Below are 15,750 nucleotides of genomic sequence, written 5' to 3' on the forward strand. Positions count from 1 at the left end.
CGTGATCGTTCTGTGTGTGTGTGTGTGTGTGTGTGTGTGTGTGTGTGTGTGTGTGTGTGTGTGTGTGAGTGTGTGTGTGCCTGTGTGTGCGTGTGCGCGCGCCTCCAATGTTTATGTGAAGCTAAGCTAGCTAGCTGGCTGGGCTGCTGGCAGTAGCTTCATATTTAAGAGACGAGCCTGGTCTAATTCCGAGAGCGTCACACACCTGGGCTGTGTCACACCTCTTAGCATACAGACGCATAAGACACCCTTCAGTGTCTGTATGAGTCACCGTCTTTCAACGCATCAATATTAGAAGCTCAGCCCAGGTGGCATCATATTAGGAGCAAGAAAATCTGCAGATGGAGGGAGGTGGGGAAGATACATGCCTCAAGCACATGACTTTCACCCTGGAGAAACCCAACGTGAACAATCTTATACTGATACTAAACCTAACCAAACTGGTTTAACAACATTAACCACAAGGCTTTCTGGCAGTGCGTCTGTATGAGATGCACAGGACATGACAAAGCGTAAGTATTTGATGCTCTAGGAATGATCAATACAAGAATGGTATTGATCTCCTTGTCTAATGGTCTCATGGTATTTCCAAAATGTCAAACTATTCCTTTAACTCAGGAAATTCTCCTCTGTTCCATTTTGCATTACTTTTGATGAATAATGTGGACCAGAGTACACTCTATTTTTTTCTGAGCAACTCTCTCTCTAAATCTGCTTTGAGTCAGCCACTTACTGCTTTTCCGGAACAGATTTTTTACACCATTTTTGACTCCAGTCCTATTTTTAGCATCTTCTCAGGGGACATTTCAGCCAAACAGCTCTTCAAATTGTGTGGGACATTGTAATAATCTCTCCACCCATGTTTATACCCATACATCTCAAATACAGACTCCACACTGGCAGATGGAACAGTGTCAATCTCTCTCCATCATTTGGCACAGAAACCTTGCAGAGTTTTTGAAATGCATATGGTGGATCTTGCACAGATGGATACCTCGCACAGGCAATTTTATTCCACCTGTCAGTGTCTATCCCACCTGCCTGACACACACACACACACACACACACACACACACACACACACACACACAGAGTAGTGGAGGTGGTAGTGCTGTAGTTAATTAGAATTTAACTTATCAAACTGCGTTTTCTCGGTACCTCGGTGTGTGTGTGTGTGTGTGGGGGGGGGGGGTTAATTGTGTGGGCAGAATGACTAGCTGCATAGCTGTTTGTGTTAACTCAATAGAGAAACACAGGCTATACAGGGAGCTTCTAATAATAGAGCCATGGACAGATTGGAAAATCCTCTGCACAAGCAGAATAAAAGTGCTTTAACTACATCTCTGGGTAAGCAAAGAGACAGTGGGAGAGAGGAGGAGGAAGAAAAGTTGAGAAAAAAGAGGAAGAGGGAGAAAAAGAAAGGGTTTGTTTTTACTCTCACTTTGCTCTTTGTGCTTGTGAAAAGCGGTGCTGTTCAGTTGTGGATGGTGTTGTGGTGATATAGCAGTCTTTTTCAGTGCAGCATTTGCCTCTGTGTTCTTTGTGTGCAGCGTTGTGCAGACCCTCTGCAGGACTCCCAAAGACACAACTCTTTAATGAGCATATCGATCAGTGTTTCTCACACCTTCATTTCCCCCACAGAGCAAGAGAGAGAGGGAGAGAGGGAGAGAGGGAGGAAGGAGAAGAAAAGAAAAGGGGGGAAAAAAGCTATGAAGAGACGAAAGCTTTAGAAAAGCTTTAGACTCACATAGTGGGGCTTTTTTTCTAAAGACCGCAGGGGAGTCGGCTTTGTGTCTGTAAAATTCAATTTACCTTTTCACAGATGGGCTATACTGCGGCTGGTATTGAGGTGCACAACTCATAAGCCGCTCTGAATGTGCGTGTGTGTGTGAGCATGTGTGTGTTTCTACTTGTACTGTATGTGCGCGCACGCCCGTGAATATGCATGCTTGTGTGCATATGTGTGTGGGTGTGTACACGCAGGTGCTCGTATGCTCATTTGTGTGCGTGTGTGTGTGTGAACAGAGAGTAAAGCAGCAGTGTAAACCACCCTGGTGTGAACATGGGTTTTCTCTCAGAGCTCCGTCTCGCTCCAGTCGCTTCTCTGCATCACATTACCTCTCCACCTCCACCCACCCAGCACCACAGACAGAAAGGGAGGAAAAGAAAAACATCAAAGACAGCCAATGAGACTGTTGTAGCAACTTAAATCACTGGGATGTGACTTCTTTGTTGACTTGAAAGAGAACAGTCAATACTTGACAGTTTTTGGGAGATGAGACTGTTAACTTCTGAAGAATCTGTTTCTCCTGGGTGCGGTGCTGCACTTTAGCAAACACCATGTTGAGTGATAATAATACGCTGTGTCAGCGGAACGTCCGCCTCCACTTTATATGCCACTATCGTTCTTTCAAGTGACACTCTGCAGCAACATTTCCTCACAAAATCAATCCCTCTAAACACCTGATAGGCTACTGGGTTTGGGGCAAGTAACTGGAAACATATGTGAGCATGCATGTTTGTACTGATACCTTTACATAAATGATTGCACCACAAAAAAAGGGAAACTTCCTGAGGGAACACAGACCAAGCAGTCTGTTTTCAGCCCCTTTGAATCTGCTGACTTACTGCTGATGACCATAAAATAAATCTAGATGCAGGTAGTTGTGCACAATTCCCATCATGTACTATCTTTAGGCCACATGCAGAATAACAGATTATGATGGGAAAATGTATACACACGTTGGATCAAAGCTCAAAAACCTTCACAGGGTTGAAAAAAAGCAACATTTGGACCCAAAAGTAGGATCAAGTCTTTCCCAGGGTCCTGTGTTTCCCTATATTTATATGGCACATAATGGGAACATGACAAAGGATCCTATGTTCCCAAGGTTCTATGTTCCCAGGGTTAAGGCAGGGGTTTGAACCTGAACCCAGTATGAATTTAGAGCCCAGGGAACCTTGATACGCTTCTGGATCAACATCTTGCAAATCTATTTTGCTCCTTTGTAAACTTGCTCAATGAAAATGTGTTTTGGGAGGCTTAATGCACTTTACAGATACTCACTTTTCCATAAAATAAAGATACTTGTTATATTAATGCTGCTTTCTATGGGATTACAATTAAATTAGGTTACGCTTTTTGTCAGATTCCTTGAACATTTGTCACGTTACAAGCAAACTGTTCTGTATACATTAGACAATAAAAGCATGAGTTCAAGTATACATGAAAATGATATTATTACATTGCATCGCAAGGAATTGTATTAAGCAAGGAAAAATGTCCAACCTGAGTCAAAAAGCCAGTTTTGTTCAGCAGCAAGTTGACTCAGAACAAGGCTGCCATTGTGTTAGCTACAGCAGCTAACCGAGGAGGCTACCTCCTGTGCCTGCTTTTAGTCAGACTCAGAGACGAACTTTTAAAATTATTTATGTTGCTCTGAAATTTCTTTGTAAAGCTTTGGGAGACTTGAGCTGATTGCCCTGATATAGATTGTTTAGTAAGAACTGCATTTCTGGAATGTCATCACTACCTTTAGCATGCTAACACTGATTATCCACCCCTACACTCAAGGTTGAACTTCAAATCCAAATTTGTTTGGCCATTTTGGATTCAATTTCTATCCAACAATCCAGTTGAAGCTGAATTTAAGCTGTTCATTCATTTGTTCACTGTTCAGACGACTCTCTGTCCTTCCACACATAGAAGCTCCAAACTCTGTTTTTGGGTATGACCTAATGAAAATGTCATTACTAAAGTTCATCTTCATAAGCGAGTATGGCTTGTTTTATTCTCCATGTTCCCATCACATAAATGGAAATTGAGCGGTCCAGGTGTTCTTTTAATAGTCGTAGTTTGTGTCCATTTCATTGAGAAAAAAAAGACAGAAGATTAATCGGTAATTAAGTAAAACAAAATAAGAGAAGTGGAGAAACAGATGAAGCAGTAGTCCCCTAGAGGGCGGGATGAACAGGAATGCGGTAAGGTTGACGAAGGTGGCAGGGAGATGAATAGAGATGAGAGAGGAACAGAGGCATGAACATGACTGGGATTGCTCTGTCAGCTTCAGTTAGCCCGACTGGACCTTCAGTATAGCTGCATGCTTCTGGCTTATGTTTGTGTATTTGTGTATGTATGAGTCCAGTCCATCTGTGCGTGTGTGCGTGTGTGTGTGTGTGTGTGTGTGTGTGTGTTGGTGTGCACCTACCAACTCTGCTCCTCTTGCAGTGTTTTTAATGAGGAGGAAAATTCTCTCCTCAGCATCCTGAAGTCTCTGCAAACTCAAATATGAAACGACAGAGAGAGCAAGAAAGAAAGAGGGAGAAACAATAGTCTTCATCGCACTACAATTACAGTGGCACTCTGCCTGTTTCTCCCGTAGTAAAGACACAGAGGCGCTCTGCAGCAGCCACAGCAACTTCTTTGACATTTCAGTAGCAGAAAACGACGAGAAAAAGCAGCTCACTCACGTCGACAGAGCAAACGTCAGAGTTGAAAGCGAGTTACACGAGCAGTGGGGAATCTATTCCCTCTGTCTCTTTTAGTCTCCGTCTCTCTTTGGGTTTACCTGTCTGTCTTCATCTCACACACTGTCTGTACACATTTGTGTTGCTATACCTGCTGTGACTGCCCATACATTTCCAGAATCTCTTTAGCTTTCTTTTATTTCTTTGCTTTTAAAAATGAAAGGCACAGGTACATGTAAAATGTAACAATGGTCGGCATATTTTGAGCTTTCCATTGCTTGATATTTGACTTCTGCTGTTCTTTAATGGCACTCAACTGGAGAATTACCTCCATGTGCTCAACTCCTGATGTTCACATAGCAGCAGTAAATGGAAACTTACTTTAATTTGGCTTTTATTATGCAGATTTTCTGGAAATTCAATTAAGATTTGTGTTACATTTGAATGGAAACTTGACTCAAACTACTCAAACTAATGACTCATGACAGGAACAGGTTTTACTTTATGGTAAACAGGCAGCAGCAACATGAAAAGTACCTCTAACGACGTGATGGTTTTGTTTTTAGTGGTTTTAATGTGCACCATTTCCCACAAATCTGAGATCTTCACCAGAAGATAAAAGACATGTTGAGTAGCTGTGACCAGTGCGTAGATGGAACAATATCACATTAGATACATTTGAACAAAGGAGAAAGACTCTTTATGACATAAAAATTAATAAATTGTTGTTAAACCAAGCTGAGGAGATTTCAGTTTAAACTCTTCAGTGAAGGTCTCCATTTCTAAGTGCTGTAGCTTCTCATTTATCTCATTTATCTCATTGATATTTAACTGTTAGAATGTGGAGAGTAAACCTCAGGGACAGATTAGATTTTTTTGCAAAGGCCAAAGTAATAACCTCTTTCTGAGACACTGCACTGAATTGTGCAAGTTAGTGGAACAGCAGCTACTTCAGGTGTGACATCAGGACTTCAGCTCTGTATTTTGAGAAACACAAAATGCCACAACCACACATTGACAATAAGTCCTCAAACCTCAACGTAGAGAGCCTTCCAAATGGATCAAGATCAATGCTACAAAAGCTATTCAAGCCTTTTCTGAACTGCCACTATGGTTTGTTAAGCTTTTAGCGACAAAAATACTTGGTTAAGGTTGGGAAGGTTTTAGGTGAAAACATTACTTTAACAACCAAATCTGGTACCGTTTTAAAAATGCATTTGAGTATTACAGCATGAATAACCTCTCTAACATTTGGTTTCTCCAAATATTCCAGAGACAGATGTTAATTTAATGGCCTGTGTAGTTATTTTTTGACGGAAATGTAAATGAATCTTCCAAGTTGTATTTATGACTTACAAACTGGGATGCTGGAGCATCTAAGGGCCACATTAAAGCAGCATGACTCGTCCAGTAAATCACTGTAGGGCAACCTGAGGTTTGTAAATGAGGAACACATAGAGGATAATGAAGAAAATATTGGAGTTATGGACCCACAGTTCAATCATTTAGCTTCAAGGTGTTGGCACAAGGTGTTTGGAGTATTTTTGTTCACTCTTTGCCTTGAATGGAACTCCAAAAATGATGGACTTGATCACCTCTGCTGTTTTGGAAAAGGTTGAACTACTGATACTGCAATAGATAACTCTTTTGACACACAAATTAAACAAACATTTTGACTGATATCTTTATATTCTGTTTTGAGAGTGTCCTCATCAGAAAAACAACAGGCTTGGAAATGTGTATGCTGTAAACAATATATTTTTCCTGACAGGCAAACCTTCTGCAGACCTGTGAATAATGACTGTTCTCTGTCAGTAGCAAAGGCAAAAATCACTCAATGGGGATGGCTGGATGTGCAAAGGACATGACTCCAGCACTAGAGATTGTGGGTCCACATTTTTTCTTTTGAAAAATCATGTTTTTTTTTTAAGGCATTCTTTCTCTAAACTTTCTGTAGTCTTAAACCTGCATTAACTGGTAACTTGGGTGAAGTGAAAACAATCTCTAGATGCAATATTGACAATTTATCATCCCTTGAAAAAGTTAATGTGGCTAACTACTTTGACAGTTTATTATTGAAACATCCAGCGGACGCAGAGCAACATTAGCATTCATTTGGAGTTGTGTTTCTGTCTGCTTGATGAATGCAAGTCCAATATTCACTCTCCTTTTATCTCTGTTATGGTCTCCACCAATTCTTAAAAGAAATGTCTATTTAGGTGCTAAATGCTGCACTATGTTTACCAGGTAGTCTGTAATTTTATCTGTGTGCTGTTTGCTGCAGCACAGGTGGTGTACAGCGGGTTTGCTTCAGCTTTTTCACTGAAAATTGCTTTAGCTATATAAAAACACTGATGATGAGAGTAGGGAGACTGAACCAACCAGTTAAGTTACAGGCTGTAAACCAAAACAATGAGCTGACAGACAGTAAAGAGCTCTGCAGAACTGAGTAGAGCTCATTTTTTTGTGGGTTTGCAGCTCCTTTCTCATTACACATAGTCATTTCATGCACCATTAATATAAAGACATTGATTTCAGCAGCTTTAAGCAAGAAGTTCTCTATGTCTTCATACTAACGATAGGTGCGCCAGGTGAGCAAAACACTGAGGGTCGCTTTAGATTACAGCAAACTATTTTGTCATTTAGCTATGACGTCTTGTTGCTCAGCTGGTATATTTGGTCCTCCTAAAGACAGCTGTGCACATGTACACATAGCAAAGGAAAACAAATAGAAAGGACAGCTGCTAGATTTCATTTAGAGTACCAGTCCATTCACCTGTTCTGCAGGCCTAATGAAAGCAGCCAGGACAAAACCTCATCAACTGACTCCACACACATCCAGTTGATGTTACTGGTGGAGCAGGGACACCCAATGGCAGCTTGTAGTACTGCAACTGCCTCAGACACTAGACTCTCACTTAGACACAGAAGCAGTCAGGCTCATTTAATCCTCTGTGACTCAGGTTCAATGCACCCAAAAACTAAACACATTCTCAATCTAGACGTGATGAACGTGCTTTTATCAAACTTCCAATCACTACTGTGTGTGTGTGTGTGTTTAAATGGCTGTCAAAGTCTGAGCCTCTTTGACTGTTATCAGAAGTCTGATTCCAGCCCAGGCTGTCTCTGTTCTCTACAGGCTGTGTCAGCCGCATGGGATTTTGGGCAGACAGTGCTGTTAAGTAGATATCCAGACATCAGGACTGAGGGTGTTTCCCTCGGGAGATAAGGGAGCATGATGGGTGACTGCGTTGCAGCGTGGCAGGGGGCAGTTTTTTGCCATGTGTAAAGCGTCTGACTGCAAAAAAATCTTCATCTAAAAAGTTGAAGGTCAAAAACTAAATTTGTCTGGACTCACAGAGGGAGAGATTTAATCAAAACGTGACTGACATGCACATATTTTAAGCTGCTGGTGCTCGCTTTTTTTTTTGGCATCTTATTTGATTATTTTTGTTAAGCTACTATGACCAAGGACTTGGTGATTGCAAACCACATTTCCCATTTACTAAACCAGAATGTGAAATGGAATATGCAGTGGAAAATGATATTGACTGAAATAGTTTTGCATGTCCAGGTATTTTCAGTCGAGCTTGCAGCATGGCTCCAGGATTGACAAGGTTGGCCGGTTGTGGTTTTAAGTGAAATGATCTACTATTGGATGGATTAACATGAAATTTGGTACATAGAATAAATGTTCTTTTAACTTTTAATGCAGCACCACTATCAGGTCAAAACTAATAACATTCCCGTCGGTTTCAGCTGTACTTTGTGTTTAGTGCTAATTTGCAAATGTTTTGTGCTAACACATTAAGTTAAAATGGTGAACATGATAAAATTATACTTGCAAAACATCAGCATTGTTGGCATGTTAACATTCTGATGTTGACATCAAAGCTCAACACACCACTGTACGTCCTCACAGATCTGCTCACATGTCTGTAGACTGTACACTTATTTAATTATCTTTATGATTATAGTATGCATAAATGCCTTGGCGACTTGCTACATGCAAACCACTGGAATTAATCCAAATGTTGATTATGTAATATTCAACAAATATGAGGTGAAATCATGTTAATCAAAAACCTTGCAAGCACTGTTTCCATGGAGTCACATGATTTCTTTATCATCATACACATGCCAGCATGTTATATCAGTGTATGAACGTACATATGTGCAGATATTTGTATCTGATTGCTTCATCTAATCACCAAATCCTCAGTAAGTCGTCAGCCTGAGGACAAGGCTGATATTTGGATTTTACAGTGCTGATTCTCTCAACACTGTGCCTGCTAGATTTTTTGGAACGTTTCACCACTCGTCACAGTGTGGATTCACACTTCCAAGGACATAAAAAGACAGAGTTGGTAATGATACATCCCTTGTCTCACAGAAAGCAGACAGGAAGGAGATTTCACTGTCTTTTCAATTCTGATGCAATGTCTTATTCATTACAAGCCTATTGCAGCCTTTGGAGTGTCTCTCTCTTTTCTTTTTTCTTTTAGACCCTCGAGGGAAATGTACATCTGATATGGACTGGAATTGGAATTAATGTTTTTTCGGGGGCTGACTATCTCGTGCAATGGTGTGTTGTGGTGTGGCACGCCTTTAATGCGTTAAAATGGTAAAGCTCCCTATGGTAGTAGGTGTGCACCAATAGAAACAATTCCCTGGTGTTGCCCTCATGCCGGGTGTTTGATTTTCCCTTGTTTTTTACTCTTTCATCCTCCCCTCTCTGGTACATGTTGTGTACCCCATTCTTCCACCCTCATCTCTGTTTGTTCTGATAACGAGCATAGAGGCACACACGGCCTGCCCACAGAGAGAGCGACAGAGAGAGCAAAAAGAGAGAGTCGAGGAGTAGAGAGAGAGAGCACTCTGTTTTCATAGGAGACTCCTTCTGTTCCACTTTTGCCATAATGGCCTATTTGTGTACGACAATCTCACTCCAACACCTCGCCTCTGATGCCTGGCTTATTTTAAACAATGCGGGGTATGCTTCCCCAGATGTAGTTATGCCTGCACGTGTTTTAATGTGTGTACGTGTGCATGCATGTGTGTGTTTTTGCTACTATGTGGGAAGCCGTCTCATGCGCCTCTCATCTGTCAGCTCAGCAGGGTTGCTGTGGGAACAACAAAGGACCAACAGCAGTAATGAAGATGCTCTGCATTGTCGCGAGATGACCTTAAAAAGACAAGAGTAGCCTCATGTGCAGGTAAGACAGATAAGATGCTACATTGTCCATCACGTAGACAAATGTAGACTTTTTTGAAAAGGTGGAAGTTGTTGCTCTGAGCCATTCAACCCACAATGCACTGTGACAAGTGTCTCTCATGTCTCTCACCGAGTTCACATACTTGACTTTTGTTCAAATGCTCTCGAGAAGAGTTGCATCTTCTTTGTTGGGAGACGTTCAGTCTTATCCAGCAGACACTTTCTTCAGATATTCACAATCTTCCTGATCCGAGGCCCTGCTTTACACACAGGAGCACGGCAGATCACCAGAGTGCTGGTATTAACGCTCGGCTTTTAATCAGAGGCTGATGGAGTGGCATGGAAGCCAGGTGGAGGCTCTTCCTGGGAAATAAGTGCCATTAACTGATCAAGTAAAGCAGCCGAAATTCACAACGACAGCAGCTGTAGTCCCAAATGGAGAGAAGCTGCTAATAACCGTGCGTGCATGAAGGTGCGGGTGTGTGTGGCTGTGAGTATGCTGCTGTGTAAATGTGTGCACTACACTAACAAACGTGTTTGTGTGCGCACGTTCAGGTCCATGTTCGTGAGTGTGTGTGTGTGTGTGTGTGTGTGTGTGTGTGTGTGTATGTGCTGACAGAGGAAATGAGGAATTGAGGTCAGAGGGAGAGCAGACCTACTTTGAGAGATTCCTGTTCGTTTGTTAATGTCAAGCAACAAGCATTTAACACCGATCCCACCTCCTCATTGTCTCGTTCAGATTGACTTTGATGACCTTGTGTGTTCGTGTGGATTTATGTGTGTATATGTGTGTGTGCATGCACTTGCTACCTCTACACCAATCAACTACAGAACCATTATTGATTGTGCTGCACTCTGCTCACCTTTCCACTTGTTTACTTGTTTTAGTGATTAGTCTGACCCCCAGCAAGCTGAAGCTCGTCACGACCGCTTTCCAGTGAAAATGGGGAGGCACTCCGGGTTGGAAACTCAGCGGAGATGAGATGAAAAGAGAGGAGACGAGGGGATGAGGGAACAAGGAGGTGAGGAAATGAGGAAATGGGAGAAGGAGGCATGAAATCCCATGATGGGCTCTGCTCAGCATCGTGAGGATTACAGCAACATCCACCAGTGCGGTGGAAGGGAGCATTCCTGAAGCACACACCAGCGCTTTTCAAAATGAAATATCCAACACTGGAAAGAAAACAGATGCTTGTTTTTCTAAGATCATTGTGGTATATAGCCTAAGTCAACAAAGGCTTATGTACATATTTGGTGGGTTTTATTTTTTGGACAAAGAATATAAGACAGAATACAGAGGAGAAGTGGTACAAAAATGGTATAAAATAGTGTTTCCAATAGCCGATGGGTTTATGAATATATTTGGAAACCATTTGTACACACTCTGTAGCAATTGTCCAATTATATCTTAGCAAGTTAGCAGCTTTGGATTTATGTATGGGGTTGTAGTAGGAGTGATATTTGGTATTCAAAGAGATTGAATGGTTAGCGGTGTCTTTTTTTTCATATTTTATTCAAAACCAAGAACACAAATGTACATGAATGTATTAAACTGTGTTTGTCTGCTCTTACATAAGATGCAAATGTTAGCATGCATGGAGTATGCAAGCGAACTAGCTTTCTACCTACAGTCATAACCCAGGCCATAAGCATTCGATAGTACTTTATTTTATGGGACAACAGGTTACATTTAAAAAGCCACAGTCAAAATATCACACATCCACTGTGTGATATTTTCCCACTGTCACACCTGGTCCTATGTGCTACTTGAATTTTTGCTGAGCACCTGTTAGCTTAAGCCTTAACTTCAGTCTTGCATGATATCATGTATGTAACCATCAGGTATAAGTATGGATCTTTTACAGGATTTGTGCTTTAAAATGACTCCACTCGAATTTTTAGGAGGTCAGCTGGAGAGGGTGTTTTAAACTCAGGGAGCTAAAATTAGCTAAGCAACAGCTTACAATGTGTTGTTGGAAAAGTGTGGTTTTGTCCAGTATTTCTAAAATCAACACATTGCTTAAAGAACTGCAAAGAATTTTGGGAATTTCCCATTCTGATGAGACATGTGCTGAAGTTTACATCTCTATTTGGGACAATCTGCTACGGTAAGCAGCCTCTTTCACAAGTGACTCTTACAGACACTCAGTTCCACTCAAGAGTGACTGACCTAAACCTAAAGCCAGCTGTTATATCAGATGCCTCGCCAAACAGAGGCAGTTCCAGCCATCACAATATTAGTGTGATAAATATATTCAATAATCTATCATTACCTTGGAAGAATTTTCTAAAAAGTTAAATGGTCCTTGATAGGAAAAAGGTTGCCCAGCCCTGGTTTGCATCCATGTTTCTCACTTGCAGTTTTCCTCTCTGTCTTTTTTTGGTTCGTTGCTGGATTTCTTTGTGCATTACCTCCTCCTGAAGATCAGTGGAGTAGCACCCTCGTGCATGTGTATCCTCATGCATGAGCTGCACAAAACATGAACATCCTCAGAGAAAAACAGCTCCATAGCACCACTTGTGATACTAAAACTCCACAGGGAACCTTTAATTAGTATAATTTAATTAGATACAGATAATAAAGATGATATCAGAGGAGAAATAAGAGTGAGAGCATGTGATATGCTGTGGGTTGGTTGGCTGGTTGTTGGTTTTTCTTCAAATTCTGTAAAAAATTCTATGTAAATAAAGATAATATAATTTCCCATTCCTCAGAAAACTGAACATTCAGTCTACTTAAGAACACTCCTACAACACAACTGTGTTTTTTTTACCTTCTTGTTATTGCTAAAATATTTTCTAATGAAAGTGAGAATAAAGCCAAACAGTTACCACACATATTCATACAAGAAAACACTGCACACTGAGTCCAGCTTCCAAAGCACTCAGTGATGTACAGCTGTTTGCTTTGTATTTTGCTCTTCACTTGTGATTCATCACTTCATGTGGGCAGACAAGAGATCATACCCAACATCAGAAATTTGAATTGGACAAGCTGGATGAATTTATAGCATCTCATTCAGCAGTAATGGGACACTCCTCTCTGTTGGAGCACCTCTTTGAGATACCAGATTTTTACATAATAATCTTGCCTTGTCCAGCATTCCCAGGGCCTGTGGTTACACAGTGCATGTTAAATTGGACAGTGAATTTTAAAAAGGGATGTAGATAGTAAACTTGCAATTTCTGAGAAAACAGTGCTCATCAAGCTTAGCATCCATCAATTTTGAGCAAATGGGTCAGTACACAACAACAGATGGCAGCCAATCAGCAACACTACATCAAGCTGTTTCAGTGTGGAGTGTACTTACGGATGGCTTCGGGGTTGATTAGGATGCGTGATGAGGCATCTTGGTCATTTCAGGGAAGCCATGATTATTTCGGCATGCTGTGAACATACATGAGCATGAAGGGGTTGCCTCTGATTGACACTCATGCACGAACCCACCACTGAGATCAGTGCTGCACATGGCCAGCTGCATGGATTACACCAATTAGGCAATAGGTGACATCAGACTTGTTCTCCAGCAAAACAGGCAGTGATGCACTGTGAGGATTCTTTACGACTGGAAATTTTAACAAGTGCAACACTAAGTAATTTCAATCTAAAGCCACTTCAGTACTACATCTAGTGGAGTTATTTCTCATAAAGTAGAAATAACTACTTTCTATTGTGGGTTTTTTTTTTTTTTTCTGTCTCTTGGGGAATGAAACATTTGAACATTGAAAGCTGCTGGAGTGTATCTCAAGCTTGCCAATCTCATCCCACAAACACAGGAAACTCAACTTTTTATGTACCAACAGTCTGAAAATACTTGACATTTTTATTCTTAGCAAATTTACTAGTGACCTCAATCCCACACAAAGTGCAAGTACACAAGTACACTAACCAGGGAAGGTCATAGTTTTTGCAGCTCCACCTTTTAACCGACCTGTAAAGTGAGCAAGATGGGATGATGACATGACTTTTATGTGATCCAGTGTTGACTGTTGCATTGAAAAGACATAATTATCACAAGTTCCAGCATCTTAACAGGTAAAAATCTGGAATTGTTCATGTTCATGTTCATGTTTATGCATTTATTGTTAATAAATCACCTTTCCTGTGATTTATGGCCAAAGCAGTGTCAAGATTACTTCTTGTGTTTTACAGTTGTTTACATCCTCATAGCATCATAAAACCATGAACCACAGGGGAAAATGAGGGCAGAATGAGATGAAGAAGATGAAGAAATGGCATGTTACATTACTTAGAAGTATTATGTTACATGTAATGTATGTTGAAAGTCAGCCAGTGACAGATACATCACCCCTCAGTGGTCAACCTGCCGTGGAATTGCCCACAGCAATACATCACAGTCCTGTGACAGGCATGTACCTCAAAAGTCCAAAACCTGAGCAGATATAAGAGCCCTGTAAAGCTGTCATCAGTACTGTACGCTTCAGCTGAAGTGCTTTCAGATGGTCAAAGAGCATCAGCTCCCTCTCCTCACATTTTTATGATGTCAGAGCATTTTTCCAGCTTTCTGAAAGAGACAATTTAACATTCATTCCCTACTGCAAGCAGCCTTTTGCAGAGATGACAACAGACACAAGCATTGGCATGGGTCAGCCACAGCCCCATTTGTGACTTTGGCCTTGGCCTTTCCTTTGAAAGGGGGAGAGGGAAAGAGGAAAATACAAACTTTTTTTTTTAACCTGTTATCCATGAGTGGTTTGCATCTTATGTGCTGTCACATGTGTTTGCAGTCTGCCAGGGATGAAAACATGCAAACATGCAAACCCGAGGCTAAACCTGCATTCAAATTCAGCATTTTAATCCAGCTTTTCCACAGACCTTTCAGCAACAGCACTACAAACATGGCCCTGCTGTTCTCTTCTTCGTTTTACAAGCTGTATGCTGTGGAAATGCTGGATTTAGAAGTGCCCTGGGCAAAGATGATCCAGACAGCAGACTGTAAAACCTGTGAGGTCACCAAAATACCACTGAAGATGCAAACCACTGCCAGATAACAGGTTGTATTTCTGCCCGAGGGTTTGTGCTGAGAAGTCTATGTGACCAAGTTGCAGAGTAATGTACACAGTGCCAAGATCACAAATAGGACCAGCAAATGGCATGGAAACATCATTGCATAATAAGTCCTCCAAACTAAAAAAACAAAACAGACTGTTTGTCACTGAACCAGGCTATGTGAGTGTTTCCTGTAAGAAAACAATTCATATGACTGTGTTCTGCTGTGATACCTCTATGGTTAAGGTTCGGTTTGGGCACGAAATCCATGTGTTCATGGTCACAGTTAAAAGAAACACTGACTGTACCTTGGTCTTCTGTGTCACAGTCACATGCTCAAACCATCCACCCAGGACTCCTCCTAAAGAGGTTTGTGGTGCTAGAATGTCTAATAACTACGACCTTTTCTTTTGAGACACAAAAGTATTACACATGTCCAGAAGGCATCCTTGTCAATGAATGTAAATATTGGTAGTTGACAGCATTTGAACAACAACCAATGCTGTTGTTTTCCTTTTGAGCACATACTCTTGTAAATGCTATGGTAAGATTCTACAATTCGGATAAACATAATGACATTTCATGATAATAACATGCACCAGACACTAAGCGTAAATATCTATAAAACTGCCCCATGATGCACTGTATTCAACCTACAGGTTGAATGACGTGGTTGTTACAGTTCTAACAAATGTCAGGGCCTCACAATGAGCTTATAGATCATAGCGCATCGTAAGAACAGCTGAAATCTCCACGTATGATATCTGAAAGAGGTGCAAACACCCAGGTGGCTCCTGTGTAATGGAGGACATCAGATCCCAGCCTGCCGTGTCTGTCAGTCCTCACAGGGAAAGGCAAAGCAGTCTCAGCTGTCAAATTACTTTCTCAAGTCAGATTGGAACAAAAGCTGTTTGACTCAAACTTGAAGGTCATAACTGAAGAATTTATTCATTGTTTCATCTCTGCCTGGGACAGAACAATTACTCCTGTATATTCTAATCTCGCTATGCATCCATGTACACTTCTGGCAAGCTTCAAAGGGTTCCTTTGAAAAACA

This window comes from Chaetodon auriga, chromosome 2 (genome assembly GCF_051107435.1).
Source record: "Chaetodon auriga isolate fChaAug3 chromosome 2, fChaAug3.hap1, whole genome shotgun sequence".
Lineage (NCBI taxonomy): Eukaryota > Metazoa > Chordata > Actinopteri > Chaetodontiformes > Chaetodontidae > Chaetodon > Chaetodon auriga.